This window comes from Podarcis melisellensis (assembly GCF_964234715.1).
Source record: "Podarcis melisellensis genome assembly, chromosome: 9".
Lineage (NCBI taxonomy): Eukaryota > Metazoa > Chordata > Lepidosauria > Squamata > Lacertidae > Podarcis > Podarcis melisellensis.
The window spans coordinates 77,293,040-77,317,352 of NC_138541.1; the positions used below are offsets into that span (position 1 = coordinate 77,293,040).

Sequence of the window (24,313 nt, forward strand, 5' to 3'; positions counted from 1 at the left end):
ACCATGGGTAGATATAGAAATTTCAGATCCTGTATATAGAGCATATCCCTATCTACCCTCCTCACTCACTAAAACCCATACTATTGTGAACCTTTTTTTCCGCACCACTCTAAATGTGTGGAAAGCAAAAATTTAAAAACTGACTCCCCCTTAGCTTTCACCTATCTTTTAAAGAAGCAGGGCAATGCTTAGATTGGAACGGTTGGGAACAGGTGGGCCTTTATAGATTAAAAGATTTCTATGCAAACAGTAAAGGTAAAAGTAAAGGTCCAGTCGCAGACGACTCGGGGGTTGCGCTCATTTCGCTTTACTGGCCAAGGGAGCTGGCGAACAGCTTCTGGGTCATGTGGCCAGCATGCCTAAGAACGGTACCCCCCTACAAAAAGAACAATTCATTGCAGCCATACCAAACCTTAAATGGCCATGGTACCACTCAGTGGCGTAGCGTGGGTTGTCAGCACCCGGGGCAAGGCAAGTAATTTGCGCCCCCTAACCCGTGGATTTGCGGCCCCTAACCCTAACACCCAGATGTTGCGCCTGGTGCAGCCGGGCCCCCCTGCACCCTCACACTACGCCACTGGTGCCACTTCAACCAGCTGTTAAGATTCCTGTTAAACCCAGACATTTCCACTCAAGCAAACAAAAAACTAACAGCAATAGAGCACATCTTTGTTAACTTCTCTCCACTCTCTAGGGGCAGAGCGTCCTCAATTTATGAAGCTCTAATAACACTAGAATATGGCAATCTATTATACACAAAAATGCCATGGGAAATGGACCTAGATGTGCAAACACCAAATGAAAAATGGATGGCTTTGTGGTCTGGGAGACCGTTGAAATCAGTTTCTGCAAAAAGAAAGGAAGCTTTGCTAAAACTTCTGCATAGCTGGCATTATACATCGGTGAGGCTGTCCCAAATATGTAAACAACTAAAGAGAACCTGGATGATCTGATCCTGTTGACAGCTAAAACAATTGATTCTATTTGTAAAACGCTTAGCTCATTGCTTTCTAAAATGGACATTTTAATCAGTGAGGTCACAGAGACACTCAGAAAAGAAATCAACAAGGTACCAAAGGAACCTTCTCTATCTAACTCACTGTGAGCTAAATATATGATCCAGGACACGAGATAATATAAACCAGAAGCTTGTTTGTGGAATGAAAGAACAACATCACTTAGTGTTACAACTGAATAAGCTTAGTCTTGCAATACGCAGCAACAAAGGCTGGGTTCCACCCTTTTATACAATTTGACTGGCCAAGAAGCATTGGAGGATTTTATTAGGGTTACATAGACTTAATCAATGTGTAGCCTCTGAACTACTCCAATCAAGCTCAGAAAGTCTTACTTTAGAAGCCCTAAAATTCCCTCACTGCTACATCGCACCAAGTCTATCTTGACTGCCAAAGGAATTTTCCCAGTACGTTTTTAACAACCTGGTTTTATCACCACTAATAACTAACTTTAAAGCAGCCAGCCACCATAATTATAACAGGACCCTAATGAAAAGAACACAAAAGAGCTTAAGCAAATCCATTCAAGAGGATTTGATCAGTTGGCAGAACCAGAGGATCCAACCAAGGACAACTATGTATTGGAGGAGCATTTGAAATGCTCTTTAAAGATTTGCCAACACAAGAGCAACAACAGATTATTGAAAAACTAGCCTGCTGAAGATATCTGCAGACATCATAACTCCTACGATATGCCTAACGACTCTCAGCCTAAGGAGCCCTCGAAAGAGTCCATTAGCTCTACTACCACCCTACGTAATGATCCATCAATATAGAACGCCTGAGAGGTATGGGCAGGTCTCCTTCCTCTATTGTCAGTGATTACAGCAGGTACCTTTCAGCTCCTATGGCATATCTAAGCAGTCTGGAACTGCCTACGCATCGTAGGACCTTATCCCTGGCTCAATGCTGAACTCTCCCTTCTGCTGCTCCTGGAGAACGCTACAGAAAGATCTCGTATCTGGAGAGATGCTGCCCCTGTGACTCTGGCCAAATTGAAACTGTATAACACAGGCTTCTTCATTGTTCTACAGAGATTTAGGCTCTGACCTTATTCTGCCAATACTCCAGAAATACGCTGGATGCTCTGATCATTTTTTTGCCACTCTGTTGCTCCTTAATAAAAAATCCTGTTATACAAGGTAGCCAAATTTTGTGCAGCAGCAATCAAAATACGACATATAATGACTAGCGCCAAGCATTGGTATTACATATAATATAATATATTGACCTCTCTAGGTCAGAAGGGTTTCCTTTCTGACAGATAAATGACTCCCTATAACTGCTTTTTATGTATATATCATTTTATTTATTTATTTTGGTGTATTTATCTTGATACTATGACTTGGACTGTAGTCCAGTAACATCTAAAGGGCCACAGGTTTGTCATCCCTGAACCACAGTTCTGGGTTAAAAATATAATCAATTTTAGTCTGGAAAACTGTTTCCCCCAAATCAACCATCTCTTTAATGCCTCAAATTGGAAGCATGGTTTTCCAGTTCAACTGGAACTATAAAGCAGCAGTTAACAATACCTCAATATATTTAGTGTTTAAAAATTAGCCAGCTCTAGACTTCATGCAGTGTTGTTTTTTTAAGGAAGTGCAAATGATTTTCAGAGGTTACATCATGCTATGTGGTTTTATTTTTGGCCAACAAAAACAGTTTTGTTTCCTAATATGACCTTTGCAGCCAGCTAAGCTGTGAAAGAACTGATTTTAAACTTGTGAATGCTTTTTAATAGAGACCTGGAATAGGCATTTAAAGAGAGAAAGATAAACTTTATTTACAAATGAAATTGTTTTGCGGACTGACCTTGATTTTTAACCACTGTATTTTGTGCAGGTCTAAAGCCCTCTGAGTAGTTCAAACAAAACTTAGGAGTAACTAAGTCATTGAGAAGGTTCTGCATGTCTTCAACCAGTTACAACTTGTGGTCCATATATAGGGTCCATTATATATATATATTTACTAGCCCTGCCCTCCCATTTAAAGTTCTGTTCAACACAATCAAAGGCCTTACCATTTTCCATGCCTAGGAAAAAGGATATACCTATTTTTGCCTTTGATAAATACAGATGAATGAAACATAGCTTCTCAATATTATCTAACAGTATTCTGTCATGATTCAGCAGTATTTTATCTTTTTTATCTTTTTTAACTACTATGCATAAAGGTCGTTCTAACTTGTCTCTGATAAGCTTCACATACCTTGTACATTCTGTGTCTGACAACTGCAAGAACATAAGCAATGCACATTTATGCGTATATATTTGGTCTTGTAAAATATTAGCAATATCTTCTTCTTTCACAGTGTCTGGGAACAGTGTTATGGATTCCTGAAAATTATATAAGAGAATAGCTTTATTAGAAGTGATTATTATTATTATTATTTTTAAAAAATAGTCTATTGGCTTTCCACCATTATTCAAGGTGATTTACAAAAATCATTAAAAGAATATAAATAGTCTCCAAAACAAGTATAATCACATAGCCTAGAGCATAGAAGCAGTAAAAATTAGCTGATGAAGATACACACAATCTAATTAGCAAGTCATTTGGCACATCTGCTTTCCAAAGTTAGTTGTGACTATTTTGAATTCATAGAAATAGAAAACAGTGGATTTTTTAGCAGAATCAGTGCTTAATTTATGGTGTGCTTTCATATTTTGCTTCTGGATAGCAATTTGCATGTGTGTTCCCCCCCCCCACCTGATCCTACATGCAATTCTTTGGTTCTTTATTCCACATCTCATTACATTATTGTTTGTTCTGGGGGAAGGTGTGAGCTGCTTTTCCTCAAAGAGAACAATTAGATATCCCTTAAGGGGTTGGATGCTTTTTCATAATTTTCCTTTCAACTGACTCTTCACTGAATTCAACTGTTGTGCATCCAAGGAAAGACAATTCTGCTCTGCATTTTATTCTTTGCTGATTCTAGAAGCTGTATCAATGATACTCTTCTTTAGTACTGTTTTAAATGCCTCCTAATTTATTGTTGCAAATAACTTGCTATTTTTGTTATTAATGAAATGAATAGTTTTTCTGCTCAGAACGTTTAGCATGACGCCTCTTCAAACAGCAGCATTTTGAGTTCCCATTTTTTAGCCATTTTATTGCTTTTCTTATATCTACATATCATCATTGGCCAACAATGGCCATTCTCTCTTCTTTTTATCCCCCAGAAGCTTCTCAGCGAAAACACAATTAGAATCCACTGGAGTGAGAGCTACATTTGGGCATGAATGATATGGGTGATTCCCACTGTTCATGAGTATAAGCAGATGGGAAACATTTTGTTTTAAATATGGGTCAGTGGGACTGGAATTTTCCCAGTTCCCTACTTTTAGGTTTAAACTAGTGGTTAAGTAGTCTACAGTAAGATTCTCTGAAGAAAATTTCAGGACAGGAAGAACAGAATCAAGAAAGTCCCTTTGTCTAATATTAGGGATAATTTTGCCTAAATACTCTCATTGTTCACAAGTTTCTCGTTTTCATTTAAATGTTGTTGTTGTTGTTTTAAAAAAGGTCCTTCAAGATATGTCTTAAATAGAAATTCAGATTATTGTATATGTACCACTCTGCCCAATTCTATGATGCCATTAAGTCATTCTGGTAACAAGATGTTTGGTGTGGTAGAATCCCATCACCTATCAGTACATATTAGATAATAATTAAATAGAAAATAGCTTGAAATGCATTTTACAAAAACATAGAATTCACGGATAAGACATTTGTACACAATGTCTCTTTCTTTGAAGTAACCAGGATCCCTTTTAAATATAACTTTGTCCTGATAGGTTCCTACAGAAAACTCTCCTCTGATTTACACAGCACCTTGTCTTCTCTGTTCAGTCTTCTTACCATATTCTCCAACATTGTTTTTGCTTGTCTATAGCTGTTTTGCTTGCTGCTGTTCCATAATTTCTTGTTTTGATTGCTTTATTCAGTTATCTTGGGGAAAAACAAGAATTTTATTTTCATCAAGACTCTTTTGGCAGAAAGTCTTTACCATTTACTGTATCCCTTCACCATTACTGTATTTGAAAATTACTTACTGTTGCAACCATCACTGCTGCTCCCTTCAATCAGGTTGTTGCCATGCTCTATGGAACTGCTCCGTGGAATCTGGCCCTTCCTGACAGTGATTAGGAAAATTAAAAAGAATAAATGTGGATGTGAGTTCACATTGCATTTAGCGGTTGAGGCTTTTGCTGTTACAGCCTAATGGGCTTTTACATTGAACTTTCAGACTGACTGCTCCACAGTTAGGTAGCATTTAATCTGCCGTTAGTTTGAAACAGAGACATGGATTGGGCTGTCAAGGCTTAGTCATGCATCCTCTGAGCACATGCCCAAATGCTGTGTACACTGAATGGGCCATCTGAATAGTTTTTTAATTAATTTTCATTTTTTACATCACACAGTCATCTGAATTATTAAGTTACAAGTCCACATCATTAATTGCTGTGTCATTGCAAGTCTTTCTTTAGTGGAGACAGGACATTTGAAATAAAGTTTATGCTAATCATTTCTGCCCTATACACAGTATGTTGGGTTTGGTTTTACAGAAGCTGCTTTCATATGTATATTAAATTGCTTTGATATTTTTAAAAGGGAAGGTGTCCCAGAAATTACATAAATAAATGTACATTGCAGAAATGTTTTATCCCATTAAGCTATTCTTCCGTTCTTTTAATATTTTCTAAAGGTGACAATGGGCAGTTTAAATAATGCATTCAGTTCTCTATTGCTGAAAGGGACTCGGTTCTAATGTGAGATGGGAACGTGTCACAAAATATTTCCTTTTAAGAACTGCTGTTACAAGGTGCCTCAGCAATGCTTTTTAAAGTTTTAAAAAGTGAAAAACCATAACCATAGTGAAATGTTTTTACTAACCTCAAAGACTAATATTGCATGCATTATAAATGGAGAATATTTATATCATGTAGAATATTTAAATTCTGTCAGGACAGAATCAGAGACGTTATGTGAGTCACTAAGCCAGCCTTTGCCCAGGGCCTTCTAGGTCTTCTGCCCTGCAAGCCCTACCATCTCCAAGACATCTAGAAGATGCTGGGTTGGCAGAGTCTGACATAAGCACTACCATTTTACCTGCAAAGAAAGAAGAATGCACCAGCAACCAGGACACTTAGGACGACCACTGAAGCTAAAACAGCTGCAAACAGTTCACCTCTTGGATGGCTCTTGATGCTCGGGAGTAAAATCTCCTCACAACGATTTCCTGTATAATTTTCAACACACCTGCGAAACAGAGGTTTACCTTAACTGAGTATCTTGTGGCACAGCTTATATATACCTAATCTCCCTGTACATCTCAACACTTGCTTGTCTTGACACACAAGCATGGCCAGGAAGTAGCAAAATCTTGGCTGTGCCAGTAGAATCAAAGATTTGTAGAGTTGGAAGGGAACATGAGGGTCATCTAGTCCAACCCCCTGCAGTGCAGGACTGGGGGCTTGAACCTATGACCCGGAGATGAGTCTCACATTCTAACAGTCAAATGAGTGTCATTCTTCATGGCTCCCCTTAAGACAATTTACATTTGACATTTCAGTTAGTGGGTTATGTCCTGGTTCTGAGTAGACTACACACTTTTAGGCTGCGTCAACAGAAGTCTAGTGTCTAGATCAAGAGAAGTCATAGTCCTGCTCTACTCTGCCTTGGTCAGAGCACACCTGGAATATTGTGTCCAGTTCTGGGCACCACAATTTAAGAAGTATATTCACAAGATGGAGGATGTGCAGAGAAGGGTAACCAAGATAATCTGGAAACCAAACCTTATGAGGAATGGCTGAGGGAATTGGGTTTATTTATCCCAGTAAAGAGGAGACTGAAAGTAGATATGACAGTCATCTTCAAATATCTGCTGGGCTGTCGCATGTAAGACAGCAAAGTTTTGTTCTCCTGCTCCAGAGGGTAGGACCCAAAACACTGGATTCAAATTAGACAGATGGAGCTTCCAACTAAATATCAGGAAGAACTTTCTGACAGTAAGAGCTATTCACAGTGGAACAGACTCTCATGAAAGATGGTGCACTCTCCTTCCTTGGAGGATTTAAAGCAGAAGTTGGGTGGGACACATGACCCTCTGGGTACCTTCCAGCTCTGTGCTGTGTGCTATATACCTTTCATGATGATGGAAAAAGGCATTCAGAGGCATTTCAGGTTGTAGGGAATTCATAAAGGTGCAGTGTTGCCAACCCCATCCCTAATGGCTAGTCAACTCTTGTGCAACTGTTTGAAGCAGAGTAAAATAAAAGGTAAAGGACCCCTGTACGATTAAGTCCAGTCAAAGGCAACTATGGGGTTGTGGCACTCATCTCGCTTCAGGCTGAGGGAGCCGGCATTTGTCCACAGACAGCTTTCCAGGTCAGGCGGGCAACAGGACTAAACCGCTTCTGGCGCAATGGAACACCATGATGGAAACCAGAGCACACAGAAATGGTGTTTACCTTCTTGCCACAGCAGTACCTGTTTATCTACTTGCACTGGCGTGCTTTCAAACTGCTAGGTTGGCAGGAGCTGGGACGGAGCAACAGGAGCTCACCCTGCCATGTGGATTCAAACCGCCAACCTTCAATCAGCAAGCCCAAGAAGCTCAGTGGTTTAGACCACAGCACCACCTGTGTCCCTGAAGCACCTAGTGCCACTGTCCTTCCAATAGCAACTTGTGCCCTTGTATTTGTGCCAGACCAAAATGCAGGTAAAGTTAGTGGTACATCTCCCTGCTACTAAACATAACTATGTCATGAATAATTAGTACTACTAGTAATATATTTATTTGTACCCCATCTTATCCCCTGATGGGATACATGCCACCGGAGGGGTGGAATGATCGTAGATGTGTTTCCTCAAATTACTCTTACCGTTAGCCCGCAACTTAAATGCATTTAACTTTTATGTATTCAGCTTTATACACGTGGCAAAAAAACAAAAAAGACAGGGCAGAAAGGGCAACAAGATTCCGGGGGAAATAACTTTGGCAATTCCACCTGCCATTGAACCCAATGAGATTTGACTGCACAGGATTTTGGCTTTAATATTACCATTAAAAGTAGAAACCCTTTCTTGATTTATATACAATGAACTGAACTGAAATACGACTGGAATTTACTTAACACTTGGGTTATTTCTTACATGTATGGCCTCTATTGAGACACAGGGTTGACCAGAGTAGCTGCTTTATTTTCTGAGCGGGCTACTTACAGACCTGCCTCATTTCCTGCTTGTGTTCTAGTGTTTCCAACTCTGCTGTCAATGTTTGCGCTGCTCATTCAGCAGTGGGAGGAAACCTGGTGCAGTTGCCTGCTGATGTATCACTGCTCTTCTGTATTTTTAATATTTCACATGCGCACATTAACAGTAGGAGAGAAGTTGGGGGAGGGGTGCTCAGTGGAAGAGCATCTGCAGAAGGTCCCATGGTTAATCAATGTCATCTCCAGGTAAGTCTGGGAATGTCCCTTACCTGAAACCTGAAGAGCCAATACCAATCATTGTAGACTACTGAGCAGGATGGACCAGTGGTCTGACAGTGTAGGGCAGCTTCCTATGTTCCTATGTTCAAAAGTGCTTTGAGTGGCACATGTGAAATCTGTCCTGGTCTGCAGCATAAAGTAGTTTTCCTTTTCTTTCTTCCAGTTGCACTGCAGGTTTAGTAGGCGTTGCACTCATATACTACCCCCCACTGCTTTCTTTCTGATTAGCAATATTAATCAGAACATATAGTGTTATTTTTGGAACTCTAGTCTAATCAGGAAAATCAAGGGGGTTTCTTTATTAACGTGCCTTGTATATAAATATCCGTTGCAGGCAAAAAATACCATGTTCCCACTAAAGTCTGCTCAAGCCAAGGAGCCAAGATCCTTATTACTTATGCAAAGTTTTAGTGCCTCATAATTCTGCAGTCAAAACAAAGCAATGCAAATTATAAATGTGTATGCCAATAACTTGACCTGCATGTTTATACTGGTAACAGAATTGCACTTTCTCTTTGTAGGATTTGGTAGATATTAGTGTTGCTTTACACACAAACACACCACATTCTTCTCTCCCAAACACCATGTGCACCTAGTTGGGTCTGCCATACTATATTATGGTATGTTACCAGAAACATTATATTGTTACCAGAAAAATGCCCATTGCCTCCTGCCTTTGCCCTTCTCTAGGCACCTGTTGTGTGCCCCCCCCTGTGCCCCCCACATGTCCTTGGGTCCTAGATGTCCACAGTGACCTTTCCAAGCAGGCCATCTCATCCTGCCCTCCAGTCGTTCCCATCACATTCTGTTTTATTTTTCCAATTTACTGTAATCATTACATGGTTAGCAGTCTTAGTCCTCATTGGTCTGTTTTGCCCACCAGGTTTAAAAAAAAATAGCTTTCGTATTTCTGCAAATCCCTCAAGCATGCTGATTCCCCCTCTGGTGGCCTTGTTTTGGCTACTGTTTCCACTCTGCACCAGAGTTCGCTATTAGGAGAGATGCTGAATGTCAGAGTGAAGATCACAGCTAAGTACTTTACAGTCCAATCACAAACCATATTTGCCTCAATCTAGAAAAAAGTTAGTTGCACCTAATGCAACAGTCACATGTGCAATAAGTAGCCTTCAGAGTAAACATGCTAAAGATGGCAAGCACTAAATCCTTTCAAAATTGACGGGACAGTGTGGTTCAACAGCTGTGGACATTCTTGGAAGACACAGATTATCTAGACCCATTTCAGTCTGGCTATAGCTCAGGCTATGTGATGGACCCTTGCTCAGAGCTCTGCACTGACTGCCAATTTGGTATCAGGCCAAATTAAAAGTGTTCCTATTGGTATATAAAAGTTTCTCCCATTGACTGCTACTGATCTTGGGGGACCTAACATTTTAAATGGAGCCACGGGATTCAATGTGGGTCCTGTTAAATTCACTCAGCCTTATTTCCAAAAAATATGTTACCATTGGTGTGGGATTTTGTATCTGAATGGGTAGTAGTAGCCTAATAGCTTTTGAAAGGCCGTGTGTCAGCTATGAGACCTCTCCCGCTTCACCCAAATCCCCATTTCTGCCAAAAAGAGCAGTAACTGTGAAAAATCCAAAAGCAAACAGGAATCATTTCCTTCATGTACTCATTAAAGGGCATGTTTATCTATTCAAAAGAAAGGTGTGATTCTGCTGTGTACACAGTCCACAGTCCACAGAGTTACACAAGGTTCTCTTGCATCATGTGTCCTGGTTTAGCACACCACTTTTCTCAATGCAGCATTTTTTCATTGCCAAGAAGCCTCAGACCACATTTAGACCTGCACTGCCGTGATCCCTCATCAGTCACTCTTTAGGACTTTTCCAGAGAACTTTCTGCCTTGAGAAACAGTCAACTGCCGCAGAGGAGCTAGAAGTCTTCCCCAAGCAAGCACTTTTGTTGCAGGGATATCACATTTTCCTTGTGCTCAAAACACAATACGGGACTAAATCAGCAATATGATGGAAAAGTGGAGGTTTTCTATCCTCTGCAATACCCCAAATATGGCAACCAGGCTAAACTACAGATTAGATGCAGATCTGGCCCAATCACATGAAACGTGGAGCAGTGTGGGATCAGGTGCCAAATCAAAGTGCAAAGCAGTTGGTTGTGGGGAGGCTGGACCCTCCCACCACCAAATTCTCCTACCATTTCCTCCCCAACTGAACTCTGATACCAGAAGTGGGCTTTCTGGGGACAAACACAGATGAGGGAAATGAGGGAGTAGAAAGCTACAAATTCTACTTGCACATTTCCTTTGCATTTAAATTACACACACACACCCATTGCCAGTCCACACATGATCACAACAGATATACATTAAAGTTATAGGTCCATTGGTGTCCTGGACAGTACAGCTCAAATAGTAGTGGTGGGAGGGCATCTAAGTATGACTATTACAGTTTTAAATGGCAATGCAGTTTCTTTTCTTTACCATGAGAACTCTAAATGTCTGGAAAAAATATTTAGGGGTGGGTGGGCAAGTGAGGAAGATGTACTCTCACAAGATCTTCCTTAGGCAGAAAGATCACTGTGAATTCTTACCTTACACTTCATAGCACATAGAAACCAGCCAAGATGATTCAAATGTCCTTTCAATCAGATAAATATTAACAAGATTTTTATGGACTTTGGGGTCCCAAGCCAACTCTCTTCTTCAAGTCTTCTAGTGATTGACTCTGCTACTGGCTATGGAAGCCAACTACCTTAGCACCCAGTCTTTTCTGCACAGAGCTACAATTTTGCCAATCATTTGAGAAGGAATCAAGGCAGAGGATTAGCAACTTGGAGAAGTTGGGGTGAGATCTAGGGATAGATCCTTTACATGCCAGTATTTGTCTAAGCAAGCATTTGGTCCTTCTGTAATACCACTGAGCTGTGGAATACATATTCTTCCATTACTACTATTCCTAGCTCTACTGATTACCAAGTGATAGCACAGTGTAAACAAAACCTTTCTTATTTATAATTAGCTTTCTTGCCTGACTGAGTGATAAGGAGCATGCCATGCTTTGAATAAGAACATGCTGGAACAGAATACTCTAATTCACAGAGCGATCCCATCCATTAGTTACATACTTGGCAGGATAGAATTGCTACTAAATAAGTTGATAAGAAGTTGTAACAACTTCCATATTCACTAGCTTCTTCTGGTGCAATGGGAAAAAATGAGTCGCTAGTCCTGACTTTGCCCAAAGTTATGCTTGCTGAAGTGGCACAAGTGAAAATTCCGCATGTGGCTACTTCATTTAACACTAAAGGCAGGTAGATGAGGAAGATCCTAACAGCTCAGTATCCTGACTCCCAGCCCCAGTGATTGCTAACACAATGAAATGCAGCCCATTTCCTGAAGGGTGGAGGAAGGGGAATGGATAAGCAAGGTGTGTTTTTCATGCTCTATAGCAGAAAGGGAGCAGGTAACATCATAGTCCACACAACAGGAGCTGTAGGTTATCCAGCCAGCAAGTGGCCTCTTTGTTCAGATACTGGTTTCTGAACACAGAGATGCATGAAACACATCTTTGTGCATGAAACCCACATATTGGTATATGTGATTGTTGTTAGCTGATTTGACTAGAGCAATAAAATGCAATATAAAGACTAGTAACTAACGAACTAAATAAACAAAGCAAAATTGATGTTTATACTAAAACCAGATGTCATAATACCTGACAGTTGTCTGTCCAACTTTAAAAGAAATAGAAAAATCAAAGGAAGGGCATTTCACAACTTCTCTAGCCAAGCTGTGCCATTGCTGTGCCACTCTTTAAGTAGGCGGTTAATGTTTACTCGTTCTGTTGAACCCTTCGCTTCTTGTCTTGTCCTGTGAACTGAGGAAATAACAATTCCGTTCCCTGTGCTGTGCTTTGTCAGTATAAAGTGCTCTCTCTCATCCCATATATGCTTACCACAGGCAGTTACTGTGTGCCAATAACCATTTTTATAGAGGACAATTATGATTACAGTCTTGGTTTATATGTACCACTTAGCATCAGGTACTGGCATTACAACTGTGCAAAGAAGAATATAACAGATGTGTTACTAAATGGAAGTGTGCTAATAAACTACCGCTCCTGCTCCTTGACACACCAGATTGGGGCTAAAGACAAAATAAGCCTGGCAGCGATGGCAACTGCAAAGGCAATGAGGTGGCAAAGTTACTAGCACCAGAGGAAAGAGGCGTAAACCCTCAGGCAGCCTTGGCAGCCTTGTGTGTGACGAGGTGGTTAGTGTGCGTATTAGGAGAGCACTATCTGTCTCAAGCCCTACAAAAGTCTGGAGAAGCCCCTTTGTATATTACCTAAAAACAATGCAGCTTAAATGTTTCCAATGTGATTTTGTGATTTACCTTGAGTGGGATATTCCCTGAAGGGTGGCACACAAATGATTATATAATCAATACATAAGAAACATGCTCTAGATAAGCTGATGAAATAATGTGTTTCCTCCATTGCTAATTTAGCCCAGGAGATGACTCTTATGTGGCAATGAAAATACAAACATTTACCTGCAAAAGGGACTGGAAATGGCAGGTATCGTGTAACAAATCCCACCATTCAGACAAAAAGATCCATAACTGCTGCCACAAAGTTCTTCATGATCTAAAACAAAAAGAAATATAAGGTAGGTTAATTTTAGCCTGCTCTTCTTGCATGAAACAAATGTGATGATGTGGAGAAATAGAATAACTTACTGAAGTGTTTTAACACCTTGTTTGCCTTCATATTGTATGAAAAAGTGTTTCTATTATTATTACTTTTAATAATGACAAATAAAAGAAGGATTAACCTTATTCTCACAGCCTGCAAATGCATAGGCAGCATCGCCATCTCCTGTTATGCAAACACAGCGTTTGGGATTCTTTTGCATGAACAGGTAGACGCAAGATCCATGCACAAAACCCTACAAAAGAGGAGTGGGAAAGGCAGCGTTGTCGTTTGTTTGCTTTACGGTCTGTGCAAAAGGGCTTCAGCAAAGGAAAGCAGAGACTTATTGAATCCTCTCCTTCTGCCAAAGGACCAAGAACAGGAACCCTGATGCAGAGCTAGCTCTTCAGTACTTTGTGGGAAAGCGATAATGCAGGAGTCAGGACCGGTTTCAGTCCAACATCTGCACAGATCTGAGGTCTCTGCTAGTGCATTAGAGTAGGGGTATCCTTTTGCAACTGAGTTCAGTGGGATTTTAATTGCATAAAACTCAGCACTAGATGACAGCCTTCAGATTTTACTTGATAGGCTCTGCTTGCATCATCATTATTATTAGTAGTAGTAGTAGTATTATTAGTATTATTTTCGGAGATCTCAGGAAGGTTCACAGAATAAAAATCAAGATATAAAACCACTAAATACCTAATAAAAATAAAAAACAACAACCCAATACAGCCCCCCCCAAAACACATTTTAAAAGGGCATAGCATATAAATCAGACTTGGTTAAAAAGGAATGTTTTTGCCTGGCGCCCAAAGGTGTATAATGGAGGCACCAGGTGAACTTCCCTGGGGAGAGCATTCTGCAGATGGGGAGCCACTGCAGGGAAGGTCCGTCCTTGTGTTGCCACCCTCCTGGCCTCTCGAGGAGGAGGCACACAAAGAAGAGCCTCAGAAGATGATCTCAGGGTCTGGGTAGGTTCATATGGAAAGAGGCGGCTCCTGAGGTATTGCGGTCCTGAGCCATTTAAGGCTTTATAGGTCAAAACCACTGCTTTGAATTGGGCCCAGAAACTAATTGGCAGCCAGTGCAGTCAAGGCAGGATCGGTGCAATATGCTCAAACCATCTTGCTCCAGTGAGCAACCTGGCCGCTGAATTCTGCACCAGCTGAAGTTTCCAAACCTTCTTCAGAGGCAGCCCTACATATGCAGTAATCTAACCTTGAGGTTATCAGAGCATTGACAACAGTAGTTAGGCTATCCCTGTCCAGATAGGGGCATAGCTGGGCCACCAGCTGAAGGTGATGGAAGGCACTCTGGGCCACTGAGGCCACCTGAGCCTCGAGCGACAGCAAAAGATCCAGGAGGACCCCCAAGCTACGAATCTGCTCCTTCAGAGGAAACATAATCCCATCAAGAGCAGGCAACTTCCCACCCATCTGGTCTAGGGAACCACCCACTAGCAGTGCCTCAGTCTTATCTGGACTGAGCTTCAGTCTGTTGGCTCTCATCCAGTCCTTTACTGAGGCAAGACTTCCAGCACTTCCACTGCCTCACCTGCAGATGTAAAGGAGAAATAGAGCATACTGCTGACAACATACTCCAAACCTCCAGATAACCCCACCCAGCAGTTTCATGTAGATGCTAAACAACATGGGGGATAGGATTGAGCCCTGCGAAACCCCACATTGAAGGTTCCACAGGGCTGAAAAGCATTCCCCAAGTATTAAAAGACAAATCTTGAAATCCTCCTTACACCTTCAGATTGAAAAGTCTACTTGTTTCCACTAAGCACAGATAAGATTAACCACAGTTTTTCTGAGTTCAGACAAAAACAAGGGGCAAAGCTTCTGATTTCCTCCTCAGAGTTGCACCAGAGGAGGCGAGGAGCACATTAGCCTAGGGGAAGGCTAGGCTTGTTCTCAGCCAGTAAAGTAACTGGCCAAATTCACAAATAGAACTTCTCCAGTGAGTAAGGATTGAAAATCTAGTTCTCCCAGTCCTAATCAAATAGTGTAATAATTACGCTGCACTGTTTCTCCAATAGCTACTTCAGAGCTGCTGATACACACATAAACATTTATATCCCACCCTTCTGGTGGAAAAGAACATAAATGTTGTGTGCAAAAGCACACAAATATTTGCTACATTTAAAATTGCTATTTCATAAAAACAACAATATAAAACAACTAAGCAAGGATAGAGGAAACCAGAAGTGGCTTGTCAGGTGTGGCAGAGGGAGAGGCATCCTCACAGTGGTGGTGGTACCACTGTCTTCAAAAGGATATGATGTTAGCTCTGGCATACAGGTGTGTGCAAACCCACCAACCCAGAGCTCTCCCAACTACTTGACTTGCCCAGTGGTCCCTGCCTCCACTGCTGCTCCTGAGCCATAGATGGAGGAACAGCAACAAAAAAAACAGATGGAGGAAATATGCCACTTACAAGAAAAGTATGCCACACACTATCTTCAGCTAAGAACTCCAAGTGAGAGTGCTAACGCACTTCATAGCGCAAGGTATTCCATAGTTGATGTGCAGCCACTAGGACAGCTTCCACAAAAACACCCTAAGGGTACACAATCTTTAAATAAAAATATCTTTCTTGCTGAAAACTCAAGGACAGGAAGGGGACAGATGGCAGAATATCCTGGTTAAAAGTGAATTCAAAGAACAACGTAGAAAATGCTAAAACTCCATCCGTCCGCCAATTTAGTTCTGCCTCTGACATGTTTCCCTGATAAGGATCTCTTACAACATTTCTGAATCTTCCCGAAGCTTTGCCAAATCATCAAGAGAGGCAGGCAGACAACACCTTTCTTCATTTCCTGCATTTTGAGTTGCATGAACAATGCTGTAAGGAGGCTGTACAATATATTAAAATACCTAGATTAAAAGTTGCCTTTAAACTAGCACTGAGAGTGAACTTTAGTAACCACTACAACAACCCTATTCAGAAATAAACGGGTCCAACAGATCAAAAACTAGCCATCTGTACTGCCATAAACCCTGTGGAGATCCCTAGGCAATTGAAATCTTGCCCCGCCCCTCTGTATGCACGCTCTAGTGGGATAACATGGAACTAAGAAAGCTTGACTGTAATTTTCTTTCAAGATCAAATTAGTATTATTTTGATCCATTGTCATGGGGCCCCTAAAAGGCCCATAGGCCGCTGCCTACTCTGCTTATCTGGTAATCTGGCACTGGCCAGCTGGTAACCTGAAAACTGTGATATTATTTTGCTGAGTTTCACCTAGTATCGGAGTTTAAAGTGGAAGAGAAGTAATGCTAAAGATCTTCCAGGAGAACAAAGGAAATAAAGAGCTGCTGCTTTTACTCTTCTTCTTTGGCGATCATATGCAGCCGAGTAAGATTGTCTTCCATAAACACGGTTTTAACAATGAGTCTGTAAGTGACTGTGGAGGCCAGTTATGGATCCACATGTCCTTCCACAGTGGGGACATAGGTTTCCAGGTGGGAGTTGATCACGGTGAGGGTTTGCCAAATGAACCTTCCTCTTAGCACGTTTTTCCTTTCATCCTGGTTTGAGCGTCTTCAGAGTCCATGACACCTTTGGTAAAGGCTGTTCTCCAACTGGGGCACTTGCAGGCCAGTGTTACTGAATTGTCAGTGTTTATGCTATACTTTTTAGATTTGCCTTGAGAGAGTCTTTAAACCTCTTTTGTTGACCACCAGCATTACAATTTCCATTTTAAGTTTGGAAATTGTAGTTGCTTTGGAAGACGGTAATCAGACATCTGAACAACATGACCAGTCCAATGAAGTTGATGTTGAAGAATCATTGCTTTGACACTGGTGATCTTTGGTCTGGTGATTCCATCAATGGTGTCTCCGAGAAAAATTACATATGACTTGGGAAGACAAGCAAATTAATGTCAGCGTACTGGAAGAGGCAAAGATCAGCAGCTGCTTTTGCTAACACTCCTGTCCAGATCCACTATAATCATCTGAAAGAAAGTGGCTGGTGGGATGGGACAGCAAGAGCAGGGAACAGCAGCAAAGCATCTCTTCATGGCCTTATAGTTCTCTCAGATCAGCTTGCAGGGAATATCATTCCACAAAGAAAAGATATTATTTGCCTTTAAGGCCTCCCCCCCATCAAATAATTTTTGAAATAAATAAATAAGCTCCTCCTGCTATACATTATATCAATATTTATCAGAAAGAATATTTTAGCAAGAGCTATTTTTAAAAAGATTTTTAAAAATATTGCTACATGTTAAGACCAAGCATCTCCATTAAGAAAGAATCCGCTTGTGGCATAACACCCTTGAGAACTATGTGCTACCTTGCACTCTAGGTGTCATAGTCACTGTTATTTCTAGCAGCACCTGAAAATGGGGCAGCAAATATGGAAACATGGTGCCACAGTAAGACCACTTTTTAAATGGTCGGAAAGTTGTACCAATTTTTCCATTCTCAAACACTAGAAAGGAGATCTAGCTTAAGTTGATATTTCCCATATATAAATGTGAGTCTCTAAGGGATATTTCTGCACGATCTGTCAAAGTGGAGAAATATCCCGCAGCCAGGCAGTAACAGAAATGCTACTTCCTGACCAGCACAGCCCAGGTAGGAAGCCAGGAGGGCAGAGAGTAGCTCAGGGATGTTGTTTTTACAGAACTATAACCAGATTTGCTTGTTCATCCGGTACTGTTCTTTGTTGACAAAATAAACTCATCTAACCTGAGTTTCTCTATTTTTATTCAGATTCTGTGAAGTTTGTTAGAGAAGTCTGATTTCGAGGCAGGTCTACAGTCTGTATTATGGCATGTCTACAATGTGACTAGAATACAAATGTTGTGTTACTGTATTTAGAGGGCTGTAATCACTACAAGTAACTTCATGGTTTACAAAACACTCTAAAAGCTCATATAAAAAGCTACAGTAAAGATCATCAATCTCTGTACTCATTTGTAGGCTCTTCTGAATTTCGTAACTTGTGCTGTGAATGCTGAACTCCATGCAGCTACAGTGAAGGAAGTGGAACGCCAACTTGGCTGGGGGAAATTTTCATACAGGCTTAGTGACAGGAGTGCATTGTGCTATGAAGGGGCTTGAAGCCAGGGGAACTTTGGGAGTTAGTCACTTGCTGAATGCAGCGTGGCCATGGAAGTAAAGGCCCACCTTCCTGGGTGAGAGAGAGATTCTGACTAGGTATATTAAAGACTGTGTGCTGCGGGAAGGCATGGGATCTAAAAGGCTGCACAGAAGCAAAAGGGGAAGTAGAAATCACAGGGCCTAAGGATAAAGAATGCCAAAAATATTCAAATTCAGAATAATTAGACAGGTATTTGCCTATATGACTCCAAAATATTGCAATCAAGTTATCATTTAGAAGTGATCTGAATATTAATTACATGGAGAACAACAAATGAATTTATTATATAGTAGTTGTTTGTACATTGTGTTTGTACAAACAGGATGAAATTGTATTAAAGACATCAGTCAGTTGTATGGGTGGAGGAGCATTCATTATTTGCATCCTATCTCAAAGGTTCAGGACACTTTACAATTTGAAATGTTTATGATCTGTGGTTCAGTACAACTTGCCTACTGGATTCCTTCTTACTAGTACATATGGGGGTGTGGGGGGTGTGCATGCTTTCTGGAGATGGGAGAAACAAGTTGAGGAACTAAAAAAATAAACTAGTCTGGAAATCTGGGGTGGGGGTGGGGGGAATCTAGTCAGGAGAAGCAGAGAATAGCCTATTAAGGAATTCATATTTTTGATGAATTATTGTATTGATTTTCATTGTAAAAAAAAACTTGTATCAAAAGTGCTAGAACTCAGTTCCTGCGGCCTCCTCTCTTCCCAACATGCTTGGAATGGCCATATTTATTGATTGATTGATTGAATTTATATACCGCCCTATACCTGGAGGTCTCAGGGTGGTTCACAGAACAAAATAAAAATATAAAATAAAAATAAAAACAACAACCCAATAACACCCCTAAAAAAAGAACCACAAAATTTTAAAAGGGCATAGTATATGTGAAGCCACCTTACACTGCCAGACCAGAGGCATCAAGCAGTATCTGCTCTGAATGATCGTGGCGCTCTGTCTCTTCCCCATCCCTGAGCTCCTTTTAAATGGGAAATGCTGGGACTTTCTGCATGCTAATCATATGCGTGCCAAGCTATAATCTCACTCCACTGGAGGACAGGAAACTCAAGATGCTGTACGCTGGGCCTGTTCCCTTGCTCAGGTCCAGAAAGAGGTGATGGGAAGGTAATTGCAATGAACCACCTGGTTCATTTTCCCCAAGCTATACACTGAAACTAGTGGGAAAAATCACCTCTCTTAGTAGCCATCCTATTTCTGCAGCACACTGATTTTATGGCAAAACCATACGTTGATAGTAAAGAGAAGGGCTGTTATGTGCTTGTGCTATAAGGGGAGCCCCATCAACTAATTGCACCGATTGCCAATGACTACCAGCCAGGATGGCTCTGCTCTGCCTCCACAGTCAAAGGCAGCAATGCTTCTGGATGCCACTTGCAGGACAGCACAGGAGGGGGTCTTGTGCTCAGCTCCTGCTTGCAGGTACCTTGTAATGGCATCTGGTTTGCCACTATGGGAACAGGATGCTCAACTAGATGAGCCATTGTTTTTAGGATGTTATGGCTGTGTTCTTGTGCAGTCTAATAGAGAGTGGAAAGACATTGCAAACAACTCATGATCTAGTAAACTTCAGGGAAACCGTTAACCAAACGTTCTTGAACATCAAGAACATACTGAGGGTGGGCATATACTAAATCAAATAAAATTAGACACTAAAATAGGAAAATATTATTTAAATGGTGGAACATTTCTGTGAGAGCAGGTAGTATTTCATTTCTCCATAAACTTTCTTGCTTAGAAAAGTTAATTAATATATAGGTATGATCATCTCCACTGTGATCTCTATCACTGTGCAGAGGAACAATATGTTGCCCACAAGCAAAGCAAAAAAGGAGCATCTTTAATCATGTTAAATTCCACATTTTCACACTAATATGTTATGCTGTTCAATATGCACATCAACATCAGCTGAATATTTGTGCCCACTAATCTGGCAATGTAAACAGAAGCCTAAAATTTGTATGCACCTGCAAATGAGGGACACACCACTGCATGCACATATTTTAATACATCAGGCAATTCAGTCCAAAACAGTGTATGCCTGAAAATAGTCTGCAAAATCCACAATCTTGTCCACACACATTACTTATGAATGTTTTGCCCAAGAAACAAGTTAATTTGCCAGAGGAAGTACAGAATGACCTTCTTTTCTCCAACCTTCTCTATTCTTTTGTACAACAGTCTGTATCTCACCTCTTGCCATGACTAAGTGGCTTTCTTACTTTCTAAACTTCATCCACCCATCTGAAATATGGGGATAACACGAATCCATATGACAGGGCTAAATGTAAGGAGGATTACAAGATACTGGTTGCAATAAAATAATCCAAACCAGGTTAAAAAGTAATAAAATAAACCCTTTCCACAAGGGCAGGAGAGAGAACATGTGAGCACAAGTATATGAAACCAGTATGTGAAGTGGTTTGATGAGTCACAAAAACAAACCATTGAGCAGTCAGAAATATAACAGAGTTGTGAATATCAGTACAGCCAAAAACCTTAAGGAAGTTACCTGTTCGCATATTATTCTGACCGCTCGTAGTTCTTGATCACCACCTATTCTTCGAATGCCCTGAAGACAAAAACACCTTGTTTTATTCCAAATGTTTTCTGTCTGATGAAACAGCTAGGATTATTTTCATCAAAACTAAATAAATACTCAGTTGGCAGTCAGCAGATATCTGTTACCCTTTATGTAAACACAATTAATTTTAAATCTAACAGCAAACACTGCTGCATTCAATAGCTCAGTGGTCCTGATTTTTTTGTTAACTGCTTCCTTTGTTCCTGCAGTTACTGTACTTTTCCGTGTATAAGGCTAGATTTTTTTACTTTAAAATAAGGTTAAAAATCTGGGGGCATCTTATAAATGGATATTGCATATGCCCATTTTCTAAATTTGGGATCCCCAAAAGAATGGGGGTGTCTTATACACGGAAAAATACGGTAATTTATTTGGACAATTCTCCTTTAGTTTTTGTTAACTCCACCTCCACGCCCCTGCAAATTCAGCACCAGTCTGTCTAGCATAGTCAAACAGCACTATAAAATCTTTAAATATTATTGTAACTTTAGTTAAATCCAGTTTGGAGGTTATGTCCACTGTAATACATCCCAATGAGTTTAAATGGGCTATGACTGATCTATAGCCTATTAATTGCTGTTTATTATTGTGAATATGCATTGTGATATAAACAGAATGAGGATATTATACTGAAGTATGGTTTAGCATTACATCTGAAAGTGCCATCCTTAACCTATGGATTGCTGTGTGTCTAAGACTGAGTCCAGGCTGCCTTTTAATTTGACCTTTGCTCTAGCAATGTAGTGGCAACCAGAATGAGAGGAGAGAAGAAGAAAGTAATTTATGGAGCAGTTACCAAAGAGAACGGAGCTTTTCTTCATCAGTCACTCTCTTCAGCTCATCTGCTAGACCAGGCTTCCTCAAACCCGGCCCTCCAGATGTTTGGAGACTACAATTCCCATCATCCCTGACCACTGGTCCTGCTAGCTAGGGATCATGGAGTTATAGGCCAAAAACATCTGGAGGGCTGAGGTTGAGGAAGCCTGTGCTAGCCCCTGGTCTGTTAAATGCATAGATGGGTCCTGCTCCTGTGTGGCTTGCAGATGATGTTCCCAAACCCCTTCCTCTCCAAGAACTCAACAGAGATATGGTTCTACCTCTTAGTATAAATCAAGAGTGAGGTTGGTAAGGAAAACGTTTTGTCGAAATCTCTGTCATCAGTGGTAGCTTTATTTATGAATTATGATGCAGCTCTTCAGTCCACGACACCAGTGCATACGATCAACATTATTAAAGTGTAAACTTAGATGGCCTGTTGAGCTGACCTCCAGTCAAGGTGAAGAAACGGGGAGGGGGGAATCCCACTAAGGCAAAATTAGTTACCATAGAATCATAGTTAAAAGGGGCCACATGGATCATTCTAATCCAGCCCCATTTCATCCAATGTGGGGCTCATTAGAATAGTTTCGTATGAGTTCTGAGTAGGGATGCAACCCAGTAATAAAAATGTTAATTCATTAATCATGTAAGTCTCAGACAATTAATTTATAGATTAAATTTGTTTAAATTTCATATTAGTAAAAACAATATCCCCAAAGCCAAAAGCACATTTCCTTTCCGTTTATGCACACATGTATGCTGGCCAGCGTCCACTCAGCTAAATGAGCACCAGGAGGAACCCCAGATGCAGCACATTTAACAAGAGCAGGCACAGGACTATAACTTCCAGAGTGAAAGTTATACCCAGCTGACCACTGTTTGATGCAGCAAGCATCATCTTAGAAGAGCATTCTTTTTGTGTGTGAAGACAGTACTTGCATCTACAGTTTTTATGAGTAATTCGTGTTAAAAATAATAAACAATATCTAGTGGAGGATTAATTGTGAAGTCTTTTAGTCAACTAAATACAGTATGTTTAATTGATTAATCTGATTAAGCAATTAAGCATTGCAGCCAAGGTGTTTGGTTTGCCAGGTTCGTTGCTTGCTAAAGATACGTTTACATAACTTATTTACATTGGCCATTATTGATTTCACATACATTTGGGAACAAACTATTTTTAAATCTTTATTATTTATTTATTATATTTGTATACTAGCCATGTGGTTGGATTAATTCAATTCCTTTTAATTATTTCCTTTTCCTTTGAAATATGCAGGGGATACTCATCACTTATCCAGGAGAACAAAAAAGATTCCTTCCTAGTTCAAGGATTATTAATGAGCAGATTTGATATAGATATGAGGACAAACAGTGGAGGAGAAAATCTTACTTCCTTTTCCAAGAAACATTAGTGAGTATCTTCCACCCAAACACATCTTCTGCTACTTTTCAAAGAAGTGCAATTTGACCCTTGCAACATACAATTTCTAGTGGTGTTTCTATCAGTTTCCAGTTATTTTTAGTACATACTTCAGGTCAGCTGCTGGTTAAATCAGTCTAAACAATGGCCCTCAGTCAACTGATCATGGAGTTTCCCCTACCCCTAGAAGACCTTCACAGACACACTTGCAATAGTAATAATCAGTGTCAAGGTCTCGCATGTACCAGGCAAGTTTCTTCCTACCAATTACCCAGGCAGTGCGTGAACAATAGGAAATGGCACTTTGTGTAATCTGACTTTAGTGCTTGACAACTAACTGCATTCCCACTGTGTTTACAAGGAAAGGAGCAATACAAAGTACTGTATTGCATAATGTAATGTACAGATTACTATATCCCAGGAGAAAGCTGAATGATGTACTGGTGACAATGCTTTAGGAGTTATATTTTTGTTGCTGTGAATTCACCATTCCCATACTATGGGTGGACAGGATATTAACCGGCAGAGTCTCCAAAGGAGATCAAAAATTGAAATGGATACCCACTGTGCTTCAAGTAAATATACAGAAGATCCTGTTTTACTCAGGGTTGGAGGAAAGAAAGGATTAAACAGCCCCTTATCCAGAGCAAACAAAATTGAAGAGAAATAACCATCTAAAGGAGCTCAACTCTGTTTCGAGTTGCAACCTTGCAAGAGAGAGTGAGAGAGATTCAGAGATTTCTTGCTGAAATAGCCATCCCTGTCCTAAACTAAACATGTTTAATTTGGGGAAAATATAATAAATTGCACTTACTAATTTCCATAGCTACTAACAATGGTTATTTTCAAATTTACATTTCATACTTGTGCAATAACATCTACAAAAAAAGCTAAAATTGTGCTATATTGCTTTTGTTGCAGGTAATCTAAATCCTGGTACTAAATCAGCCAGCAGAGCATGGACCTTTTGTGGATGAAAGAGGTTGCACTTGGAATATTACACATTCACCTGTGTCACTTGAAACGCTTTTTTCCATTTGCCTTGGATAATGCAGGACCATCCAATATTTGTCAAGAGGAAACGTCTGAATAAATTTTGTTCATTTTAAATGGCATACTGTTTCATAAAAAGGTTAAAGAGATCTATACTTAC

General features: G+C 40.4%; 3 long non-coding RNA genes across 5 annotated transcripts in view; 1 reads left to right on the forward strand and 2 right to left on the reverse strand.

The window, feature by feature from the left end:
- Positions 1–2,776: 2,776 nt before the first annotated feature.
- On the reverse strand, positions 2,777–4,966 carry LOC309378023. The gene is made up of 2 exons (XR_014171793.1): positions 4,881–4,966; positions 2,777–3,355 (listed from the first exon to the last, which is right to left on the reverse strand). It is a non-coding gene; the product is annotated as an uncharacterized lncRNA (long non-coding RNA).
- Positions 4,967–8,311: 3,345 nt separating this feature from the next.
- LOC309378021 lies at positions 8,312–24,291 on the forward strand. The gene is made up of 4 exons (XR_014171789.1): positions 8,312–8,482; positions 13,005–13,165; positions 23,017–23,151; positions 24,082–24,291. It is a non-coding gene; the product is annotated as an uncharacterized lncRNA (long non-coding RNA).
- LOC309378022 overlaps positions 13,273–24,313 on the reverse strand; it is a 69,078-nt gene continuing 58,037 nt past the window's right edge. For all 3 annotated transcript variants that reach the window (XR_014171790.1, XR_014171791.1, XR_014171792.1), the window contains 2 exons: positions 20,847–20,906; positions 13,273–13,444 (listed from right to left, as the gene is read on the reverse strand). This is a non-coding gene — a long non-coding RNA (uncharacterized lncRNA). The remainder of the gene's footprint in view (positions 13,445–20,846; positions 20,907–24,313) is intronic.